Source organism: Lepus europaeus, chromosome 5 (assembly GCF_033115175.1).
Source record: "Lepus europaeus isolate LE1 chromosome 5, mLepTim1.pri, whole genome shotgun sequence".
NCBI lineage: Eukaryota > Metazoa > Chordata > Mammalia > Lagomorpha > Leporidae > Lepus > Lepus europaeus.
In genome coordinates, this window is record NC_084831.1 from 64,798,542 (window position 1) to 64,808,982 (window position 10,441).

The following is a 10,441-nucleotide window of genomic DNA, read 5'->3' on the forward strand; positions in this document are numbered from 1 at the left end:
GCACATTACTGTGTGATTCCAACTATGTGATATTCCAAAAAAGGCAAAACTATGAAGACAATAAAAATATCAGTAGTTGTCAGTAAACATATCAGTAGTTGTCAATTACTGTGGGAAGAGAAGTATGAACAGGCAGAGCACAGATGATTTTTGAGATGTGAAAATTTTCACATGATACTGTAATGGTGAAGACAAGTCATAATATGCTTGTCCATACTTACAGAATGCATACTTCTTCTTCTTCTTTTTTTTTTTTTTTTTTTTGACAGGCAGAGTGGATAGTGAGAGAGAGAGAGACAGAGAGAAAGGTCTTCCTTTTTGCCGTTGGTTCACCCTCCAATGGCCGCTGCGGCTGGTGCATCTCGCTGATCCGAAGGCAGGAGCCAGGTGCTTCTCCTGGTCTCCCATGTGGGTGCAGGGCCCAAGGACTTAGGCCATCCTCCACTGCACTCCCGGGCCACAGCCGAGAGCTGGCCTGGAAGAGGGGCAACTGGGATAGAATCCGGCGCCCCAACCAGGACTAGAACCCGGTGTGCCGGTGCCGCAAGGCGGAGGATTAGCCTGTTGAGCCACGGCCGCGGCCCAGAATGCATACTTCTAAAGTGAAATCTCACATGTGAAACTGTGGAATTTGGGTGATAAAAATATATCAATGTAGGTTCATCCATCAAAACGAATGTATCACTCTGGTGGGGGCTATTTATAATGAGGGAGACTATGCATGTGTATAGGATAGGAGTATGTGGGTAATATATATATATTTGCTCAAATTTTCCGCGAACCTAAAAACAGCAAAAATAGAAAATTATTTTTAAAAGTAAAGTCTATTTGAAAATGTTTTTAAAATTTATATCCCGCGGCCAGTGTTGTGGTATAGCAGGTTAGGCCTCTGCTTGAGACACCACCGACCTATATAGGAGTGTCAATTTGTATTCCTGCTGCTCTACTTTCAATCCAACTTCCTGCTAATGAACCCAGGATGGCAGAAGATTATGGCCCAAGTATTTTGGTCCCATCACCCATGTTTGAGACTTGGTTGGAGAACCTAACACCTGGCTTCAGCCTATCCCATATCTGGCTGTTATGGGCATTTGGGAAGGGAACAAATGGATAGGTTTCTCTCTCCTTCTCTCTGTTGCTCTGTCTTTCGAATAAAGATTTATTTTAAAAATACATCAGGAATAGTGGGAGGATTAAAGGGAAAGTAGAATTTTCATGTGTAAAAGTGAAGCAGTCACTCACATTACTGAAAATTGGGGGCATTCTGAATGTTTCTGTATTTGCAAAGTGGCCTGTGTTCTATTCGGAATATCATTCATGTTCCGTTGGAAATTCCAGGTTTGACTGCCAGCAATGGTGATCTTCACTTTCTCTTGTTGTCATAAGGTTATATTTTCAAACGGCAATGTCATCCTTGGAGTCTGTTATAGAGCTGTATAATAAGTGAAGACACTGCTTTATCTATCATACTTTTTAAATTAACATAGTCATGTATGTTTTATCCAATATAAGGTAATATAACATGGTAATTTTAATATTTTAATTAAATTTTTTAAGGTTTTTAAAAAATTATTTGAAAGGCCAGTTAGAAAGAGAGAGAACGAGAAGGTCTTCCATCCACTGGTTCACTCCACAAATGGCCGCATTGGCTAAGGATGGGCGGGCCTGAAGCTAGGAGCCAGGAGTTTCTTCCAGTTCTCTCGTGTGAGTACAGGTGCCCAACACTTGGTCCATCTTCCACAGCTTTCCAGGGAACTGGATCAGAAGAGGAACAGCTGAGATGTGACCAGTACCCAAATGGGATGCCAGCATCACAGGCAGAGGCTTTATCTGCTATGCCACAACTCTGTATCCCTAACTCCATTATTTATTCTTACTGTGTGCCAACCACTGTTTTCAGGCTTAAGAAATACAGTAACATTCAAACAAATCTCAAAACTAACAACTTTGGCTGTTCTGATGGAGCTTCACTTTTGATATTCTAGTGGAAAAAAACAAAACCAGCAATTAATAAGTAAACATATTTTCGGTAATAATAAATGGAAAAACAAAATAAAGAAGTCTAAGGTGTTAGAGGGCTACAGCATGGGCTTAGTAGTGATGTGTTATTTTAAAAAAAATCAGCAGGGATGGCTTCTCTGACAGGTGACTTTGAGTGAAGTTCTGTGTGGAGGAAGGGCGTGAATCTTTTGAAGATCTAAGGGAATAGATCAGTGTTCCAAGCAGAGGGAACAGGATAAAGGCCAGTGTGGCTAGGGCAGGACAAGATGCAGAGTGTTAGAAATGAGCTCAGAAATAAGCAGAAACTAGATTACTTGGGGTCTTGTCGAACATGATAAACAGTTTGGATTTTCTTCTTAGTCATACGAGATTATGAAGGTTCCAGGAGTGTTGGAGCAGGATGTTGACATAGTCTGATTTATTTTGTTTCAAGCAGATTATGCTGGCTGCTGTTTGCAAACCTGGCCATGAGAAGCACGAGTGGAAGCAAGGGATAGAGTCCACTGCAATAGTCGATAGAGATGACAGTGACTTGATCAGGATGATGACAGTTTGTCAGACACACATATAGTCAGGATGTGATGGGAAGCTAGGGTTCAAAGGACCTACACATGGTTTTGATGTAGCAGTTCTAAAAAGGAATAAAGGCTTGTCCTGGAGTTTCAGACCAAATAAACTAAGGGAGTAGTAGAGCCATTTTATAATGAGGGACCTTGTGAAAGATTGAGGGACAAAGCCTGAAGAAAAATCAGTTCTGTTTTGAAAATGCTGTTTGAGATACTTTCTGAGCATTTTGTGAATAGGTGTGAAATAGTCTTAGGGAGGAGGCAGGAACAGGGGCATGATGGGAGTCATCAATGCACAGATGGAAATTAAAACTGTGAGAGAGAGGCCATCACTGTGGTATAGCAGGTAAAGCCCCTGCCTGTGATGCTGGCATCCCTTATGGGCACTTGTTCGTGTCCTGGCTGCTCCACTTCTAGTCCAGTTTCATGCTAATGTGCCAGGGAACGCAGCAGAAGATGGCCCATGTGCTTGGGCCCCTGCTACCTACCTGGGTGATCCGACAAAGCTCCTGGCTTGTGGCTTTGGCCTGGCCCAGCCCTGTGTGTTTTGACCACTTGGGGAGTGAACCACTGGATTGAAGACCTCTCTATGTCTCTCCCTCTCTCTCTCTGTAACTCTGACTTTCAAATAAATAAATAAATCTTAAAAAATAATACAAGAGAATTCTACCACTGAACCACCAATGGAGGAATCTGGAAAACATCATGCTGAGTGAATTAAGCCAGTCCCAAAGAGACAAATATCATTTGTTTTCCCTAATCGGTGACAACTGAGCACCAAAGGGGAAACCTGTTGAAGTGAAATGGACACTATAAGAAACAATGACCTGATCAGCTCTTGTCCTGACTCTTGATGTACAATGTAATACTTTATCCTTTTTAGTATTTTGTTGTTGTTGTTGTTGTTGTTGTTCTAGTACTAGTGGTTGAACTCTGTAATTAACACACAATTATTCTTAGGTGTTGAATTTTAACTGAAAAGTGATCCCTGTTAAATATAAGAGTGGGAAAAAGAGAGGGAGGAGATGTACAATTTAGAACATGCTCAATCGGACTTGCCCCAAATGGTGGAGTTAGAAATGTGCCAGGGGATTCCAATACAATCCCATCAAGGTGGCATGTACCAATGCCATCTCACTAGTCCAAGTGATCAATTTCAGTTCACAATTGATGACTCTAATAGGTCTAAGAGTCAAAGGGATCACACAAACAAGACAAGTGTCTGCTAATACTAACTGATAGAATCAAAAAGTCCAGCTCTCTGCTGTGGACCGGGTGGGCAGTGGAGGATGGCCTAGGTATTTGAGCCCCTGCACCCACATGGGAGACCAAGAGAAAACACCTGGCTCCTGGCTTTGGATTGGCACAGCCCCGGCAGTAGCGGCCATTGGAGGGTGAACCAACGGAAGGAAGACCTTTCTCTCTGTCTCTCTCTCTCACTGTCTAACTCTACCTGTCAAATAAAAATAAAAAGGACAGAAAACAGAGCAGATAATGAGGTAAACAATTATCCAGAGAAACTAAGTTCCTGAAAGCAAATTCAAAACACTGATTGCAAATGAGGGAGGGATCCACTGAGACTCCAGGGTTGCTCCCTAAGGTGCTATAAAGCATTTTATATACATTTTGAAAATATTTATAGGTGGACATTTGGTGTAGTGGTTAATATGCTTCTTGAGATGCCCGCAGCCTATATCAGAGCACCTGGGTTTGAGTTATGGCTCCATTTTCAATTCCAGCTTCCTGCTAACACTTTCTGTGGGAGGCAGCCAGTAATCACTCAAGTGATTGGACCTCTGCCAACCATGGGGGAAACTTGCATTGATTTCCAGGCTCCTGGTTTCTGAAGGGCCAGCCCTGGCAGTAGTGGATATCTGAGGAATGAACCAACAGAAGTGTTATCACTCTGTCTCATTCTAAGTGCTTTTAAAGAAATAAATCTAAAAGAGAAATTATTAGTTTCTCTGTAAGCAAAATAATGTATGTTATATTACTCATTTCCCTTTAAATTTGATGACACAAAAATTGAACAATTTCGTGCTATTGTAATATTAGAGTTTTAGATTATTAACTAAATGTGGTCAATTATATTGAGAAATAATGTTTAAGTTATTTTAAATTTATTTATTATTTTAAATTATTTCAAATTATTTAAAATTAAAGTCAGATCTCCTTGAATTTCTCCTGTAAAGTCTTCCCCCAATTCCCTTATGTCCATGCATAGCACGTCAGGTAACTTTATGCTGCCAACTTAAATACTGAAATGAAAGTATACTCATTATTATTGTTTATAATCTTCTGAGTCCTTGTAGTAGAAGAACATTCTTATATAAGTTAATTCCAATCTCAATAACTAACCTATCAGTCCCAGATTTTCTCCCAAAGTAAGACAGAAAGTTAAATTCTTGCTCATTACAAAACCTCTTTAAACATTGTGTTCACATTCAAGCTTTTTAATTAATATTTTCATGACAATAATCGTGTATATTTTTGGGCATTTCAGGACATATCTGCAATGGGCACTGATCAAATCAGGATAACCAGTATTTCTCCTTTTTGACATTACTTTATGATTATAGCCTTATAGTTTCTTTCTTCTATTTGTTCATAAAACTCATACCAGGTTATTTGGAACTACAGTCACCTTATCCTTGTTTTGCTGTGTAACAGTAGGAATTTTTCCTTTAGATTTACTCAGTTGATACTCACTATTCAATTCCCTCTAATCCCTACCACTCCCATACTCTAATAGTAAATATTCTGTGTTCAGATTGAGATTTTTAAGCTTTAACATATGGTCGTGAAAATGTGATATTCGTCTTTCTGTGTTGTGGCTTATTTCACTTAACAAGAGGTCCTCCAATTCCATGCATTTTACTGCAAATGATAGGATTTTCTCTTTTTGGATAAATTATCTCTCTCTCTCTCTCTCTCTCTCTCTCTCTCTCTCTGTGTGTGTGTGTACGTGAGTGTGTGAGTGACTTTTTTTATCCATTCATCTGATGATAGATATCCTAGATGATTCCATATCTTGGCACTTGTGAAAACTGCTGGGGTGTTGCTGGATCATATGGAATTTATTTTTTTAAAAAAAGATTTATTTATTTATTTGAGAGGCAGAGTTACAGACAGAGAAAGGGAGAGACAGAGAGATCTTCTATCTGCTGGTTCACTCTTCAAATGGCCGCAACAGCCAAAGCTGGGCCAATCTGAAGCCAGAAGCCATGAAATTACTCTGGGAGGCTCAAGCCCTTGACGCATCTTCCAGTGCTTTCCAAGGTCATTATCAGGGAGCTGGATAGGAAGTGGAGCAGCCAGGACTTGAACAAGTGGCCATATGGGATACTGGCGCTGCAGATGGAGGCTTGAACTACTAAGCCACATCACTAACCTTGATCATATGGAATTTATATTTCACTGCTTTTGAGGAATCATGAACTATGACATTTCTAGAAAAAAATCATGAACTATGACATTTCTAGAAAAAAAAACATAAGGGAGAGTCTTAAAGAAACTTATTTTTGGATTAGACCACAAAAGTGCAGGCAACTAAAGCAAAACCAGACAAATGGAATTATATCAAACTCAGCACTTCTGCATGGCAAAGGAAACAATCAAAAGAGTGAACAGACATGGAAAAATGCTCAATATCATTAGACATCAGAGGAATATAAATCAAAACCACAATGAGATATTAACTCAATGCTGTTGGAGTAGCAATTTTCAAAAATAGAGCAAGCAACAAATGGTGGCAAGGATGTGGAGAAAGATGAACTCTTAGACATTGTTGGTGGGACTATAAATAACTTAAACCACATTAAGTCTTTTGCAAACAATATGGTAATATGCTTCTAACTCTTATGATAACAGACTTTTGGTCATAATACAATTTATGAAGTTCTTTTAAATATGGTTACCAAGGTGGATAATGAAGACATGTAGGACTAACATCTCAATTCCTCATCCCCTTCCTTCAAGCAATAAACTTCTATTAATGGTACTTGTCACATAAGCATGATTAGCAATGCCATGTTACAGATACTAATGGGAGTAGTTTGATTTTTTGATTCTTTGTATTATTCCTTTATTTTCAGATTTAACATATTTCACTTTCTATGTTTTTGAGCTTCCATGTGACTAAAAATCTTAAGTGTATCTTCCACTGAAAACAAGGATTTCTAGATTACCATGTTGTTGCTTGTTGTCCACAAGTTAAATTTGTGCTACTGGTTTTCTAAGTCATTCTTATGGTTTACAAGCCAGGTTTCCTTACTTTCACCTTTAATTGCAATGGGCACTATAGCTCAATAATCAGAAATGTATTCTAATGTGAAAACCTGTCTTGAACATTTGCTGCACAATTTTAACAAGTAAATGTCTAATTAAATATTAATTAATTAATTTTCAAACTATAGTAAGATATCATTTTAGCCACTTGTTTGGCAAAGATATAAAATATAAAACAAACTTTGACAAAACTATATTTGAAAGTATAGTGGCACACACAGGAATTTCATTCTTTCTTTTTGTTGTTGTTGTTCTTTTTAAATTTTAGCTCCTGCAAATAAGGAAGAACATGTGGTATTTGTCTTTGTGGATCTGGCTTATTTCTTGCAACATGATATCCTCCATTGCATCCATTTTGATGAAAATGATAGAATTTATTTTTTAAATAGCTGAATATTCCATTGTGTATGTGTGTGAGCATACATATATTTATACACATGTACTCATATTATATATATATATATATTTCACATTTTATTTGCCTTTTTTTTTTTTGACAGGCAGAGTGGATAGTGAGAGAGAGAGAGAGACAGAGAGAAAGGTCTTCCTTTTTGCCGTTGGTTCACCCTCCAATGGCCGCTGCGACCGCCGCACTGCACTGATCCGAAGGCAGGAGCCAGGTGCTTCTCCTGGTCTCCCATGTAGGTGCAGGGCCCAAGGACCTGGGCCATCCTCCACTGCCTTCCCAGGCCACAGCAGAGAGCTGGCCTGGAAGAGGGGCAACCGGGACAGAATCTGGCGCCCCAACCGGGACTAGAACCTGGGGTGCTGGCACCACAGGTGGAGGATTAGCCAAGTGAGCCGAGGCGCCGGCCTTTATTTGCCTTTTTAAAGACAAAGGGCTGCACACATATACACAAAGAGATAGATCTCATATTTGCCAGTTCACTCCCCAAATGCCTCCAACAGCCAGAACTAGGTGAGGCTGAATCTAGGAGTCTGGAACTCAACAGGGTTCCCACGTGCATTGCAAGGATCCAAGTACCTGAGCCATTATCGACTGTCTCTGAGGATCTGCATTAACAGCCTTCTAGAATCAGGAGCGGTGTTAGGCCTCAAGCCCAGGCACTCTGATATGGGATGCAACTATCCCAAGCTTTGTCTTAACTGCTGTGGCAAACACTCACTCCAGATTACTATCTGTGTACCTTAATATTCCTTCTTAAACAAAAGAAAGATAATGCAATAAAGATTCTTTTACCACTAGAATTCCAAGGATCTAAGTTTCATGGTTGCTCATATTATAAACATGTGACTTCGTTTCTTATAACTGAATTACTATGGTGTTCCTTCAAATTCAAGTCCTTGGTTTTATAAGACACATAGTTCTCTTTTACATTTGCCAGTTTTTAAAGAGCTGTTGTTGGATCCCTTTGATATTTGATTATACCTCATGATTTACCCGCATTGGCAACTACTAGTCTGTCCTTTGTACTTGTTTGTCCTGATATCAGCAATGTCAATAAAAATTATATTTTGAGCATTGACCTAGAACATTTATGAGAGAAGATTTTATGATATAATTTAATTTTTATCAATCAAGAACTAGGTGTAATGATGATGATGGTGGTTGTTTTATAATAGCTAAAATAAGACCAGACATTTATGTCAATTATCTGAAGTTATTTATTTGATAGGCATAGTCACAGAGAGTGAGGGAGAGAGGGAGAGACAGGGACAGAGACAGAGAGAGACAGAAAGAACGAGAAACTCTGCTGGTGCTCTCATTTAATGACTGCAATGGCCAAGGTGGGACCAGGACTGAAGACAGGTATGTGGCACACAATCCAGGTCTCCCATGTAGGTGGCAGGAACCCGACTGAGTCATAATTGTATTAGCAGGAAGCTGGAGTCAGATTCAGGTACTCAACCTAAGAAGTACAGCGTAAAACATGGGCATCTTATCTGCTAGTATAAATGCTGGCTCCCTCAAACTTATATTTAGTAACTGATAGAAGTGGTTCTGTGACTTCCAGACTTCCACTATTTTAACTCATTTTTGCTGCCTTCATAAAGAGATGCTGTACCTGTATAGGCTTCAAACATGAACCTCTGTTTTAACAGTCCAGTATGCTTATTAGGAATGCAATGGGAACCTATGCTGATGTACTTATTACTTTGCTGTCCTTGTGAAATATCACCATTTTTTTCCAGATACCTTATTCTCACCTTATATTGATAATGCTACTTTCTAGATATTGCATCATTCCAGCTGCTCCTTTAAAAAACACCAATCTATTTTTCAGTCTGAATAGGTGGGTAACTCTCTATATGCTTTAGCTCAAGAGATCCACTTGTGCTAGTTTTTAAAATTTGATTCCAGAAACTATTGTGATACTGTGTACCACTCATTTATAACCCAAAAATAGAACCGAAAACTTGAAGTGGAATCTATGTTGCGAATAGTTTGTCACTGTTAAATGCAGGTTTATTTCCACCATTCGTGTTTTTTTCTTCTGTCTGTATTATACATAAACTGAAAAATACTTTTTCTAACAAAAATGTTTCATGTCACATTCTCCCAGAACCATTTGGGAATGTCATTGAATAAACTAATAGTAGGCTTCCAAGCCAAAAGTAATTATGTTGCATTGCTCTTTTTTGGCAGGGAGCTATTTTTTCCTATAAATGAGGCACTTTAGCATAAGCACTTTTACAGTGTGAAGTGGAGGAGGATTTGATGCAGATGTCTTTCAGGTAAGATACAAGATGATTTTTCCCCCTTGTAGATTAATGTAACAAAGTGATCAATCAAGCCAATTAATCAATCAACTTGAGTTTTGATAATCACTGTAGCAAATGGCAATGAAATGGAAACATATACCCTTGAAAGTTGAAGCTGTTCTTGATGACTGAGAATTCTGTGACATTTTGTATTCAAAAAAAACTTTAAATTAATTCATATTAATTTTTGCTTTAAGCTACATTTTAAGGAGTTAATTCTCTGCCATTTTTTGAGAAGTAAGCTAGTTCAGGAAGGCTGTCCAAATATGGTTAGTGACTTGATGGAAAAAATGGAGTGTACAATCCAGTCTGTATCCCATCTATTTTAGTATAGTTCATAATAACAGATTATGAAGGTATCATATACCTTCTAATGAGAAGGTATCATGCAGATTTATGGAATCAAGTTTACATACTGCAAGGGTTAAGAAAAATACATTTTGTAAAATATTTTCATATAGCATGTGTATACATATATATATATATGCACACATATTAACAGCTATAAGGAAAATAAATATTTTAAATATATTCCTAAAGTGCATAAATACTTTGAACACACAAGAAGCCCATAAAATATCTTCATGAGTTATAAAACTACTTATGGCTAACATATATTGATAGTCTAGGTAGTATGGAGTATGCCAAGCACTTAAATTATCTAAATTATCTCATTTTAAACTCATTAAGCACTATGAGAAAAAATGCCATTATTTCCATCGTAAGGTAATGAAACTAAAGGTGTATACAATTTTGTAAGGGTCACAGATAACCAGACTTGGAGACAAGGCACTGAAAAAGTCAATATGTTGCTCTACTGACCATAAGTTTAAGCCCCATTTAATTCGTCTTCCCTCTGTATA

The 10,441-nt window shown here is 38.3% G+C and overlaps 1 long non-coding RNA gene across 1 annotated transcript in view; it reads left to right on the top strand.

Moving 5' to 3' along the window:
- The window catches only part of LOC133760804 (uncharacterized), a 238,358-nt gene extending 228,813 nt beyond the window's left edge, over window positions 1–9,545 (top strand). The window contains exon 3 of the long non-coding RNA XR_009866004.1: window positions 9,463–9,545. This is a non-coding gene — a long non-coding RNA (uncharacterized LOC133760804). The remainder of the gene's footprint in view (window positions 1–9,462) is intronic.
- Window positions 9,546–10,441: the final 896 nt, after the last annotated feature.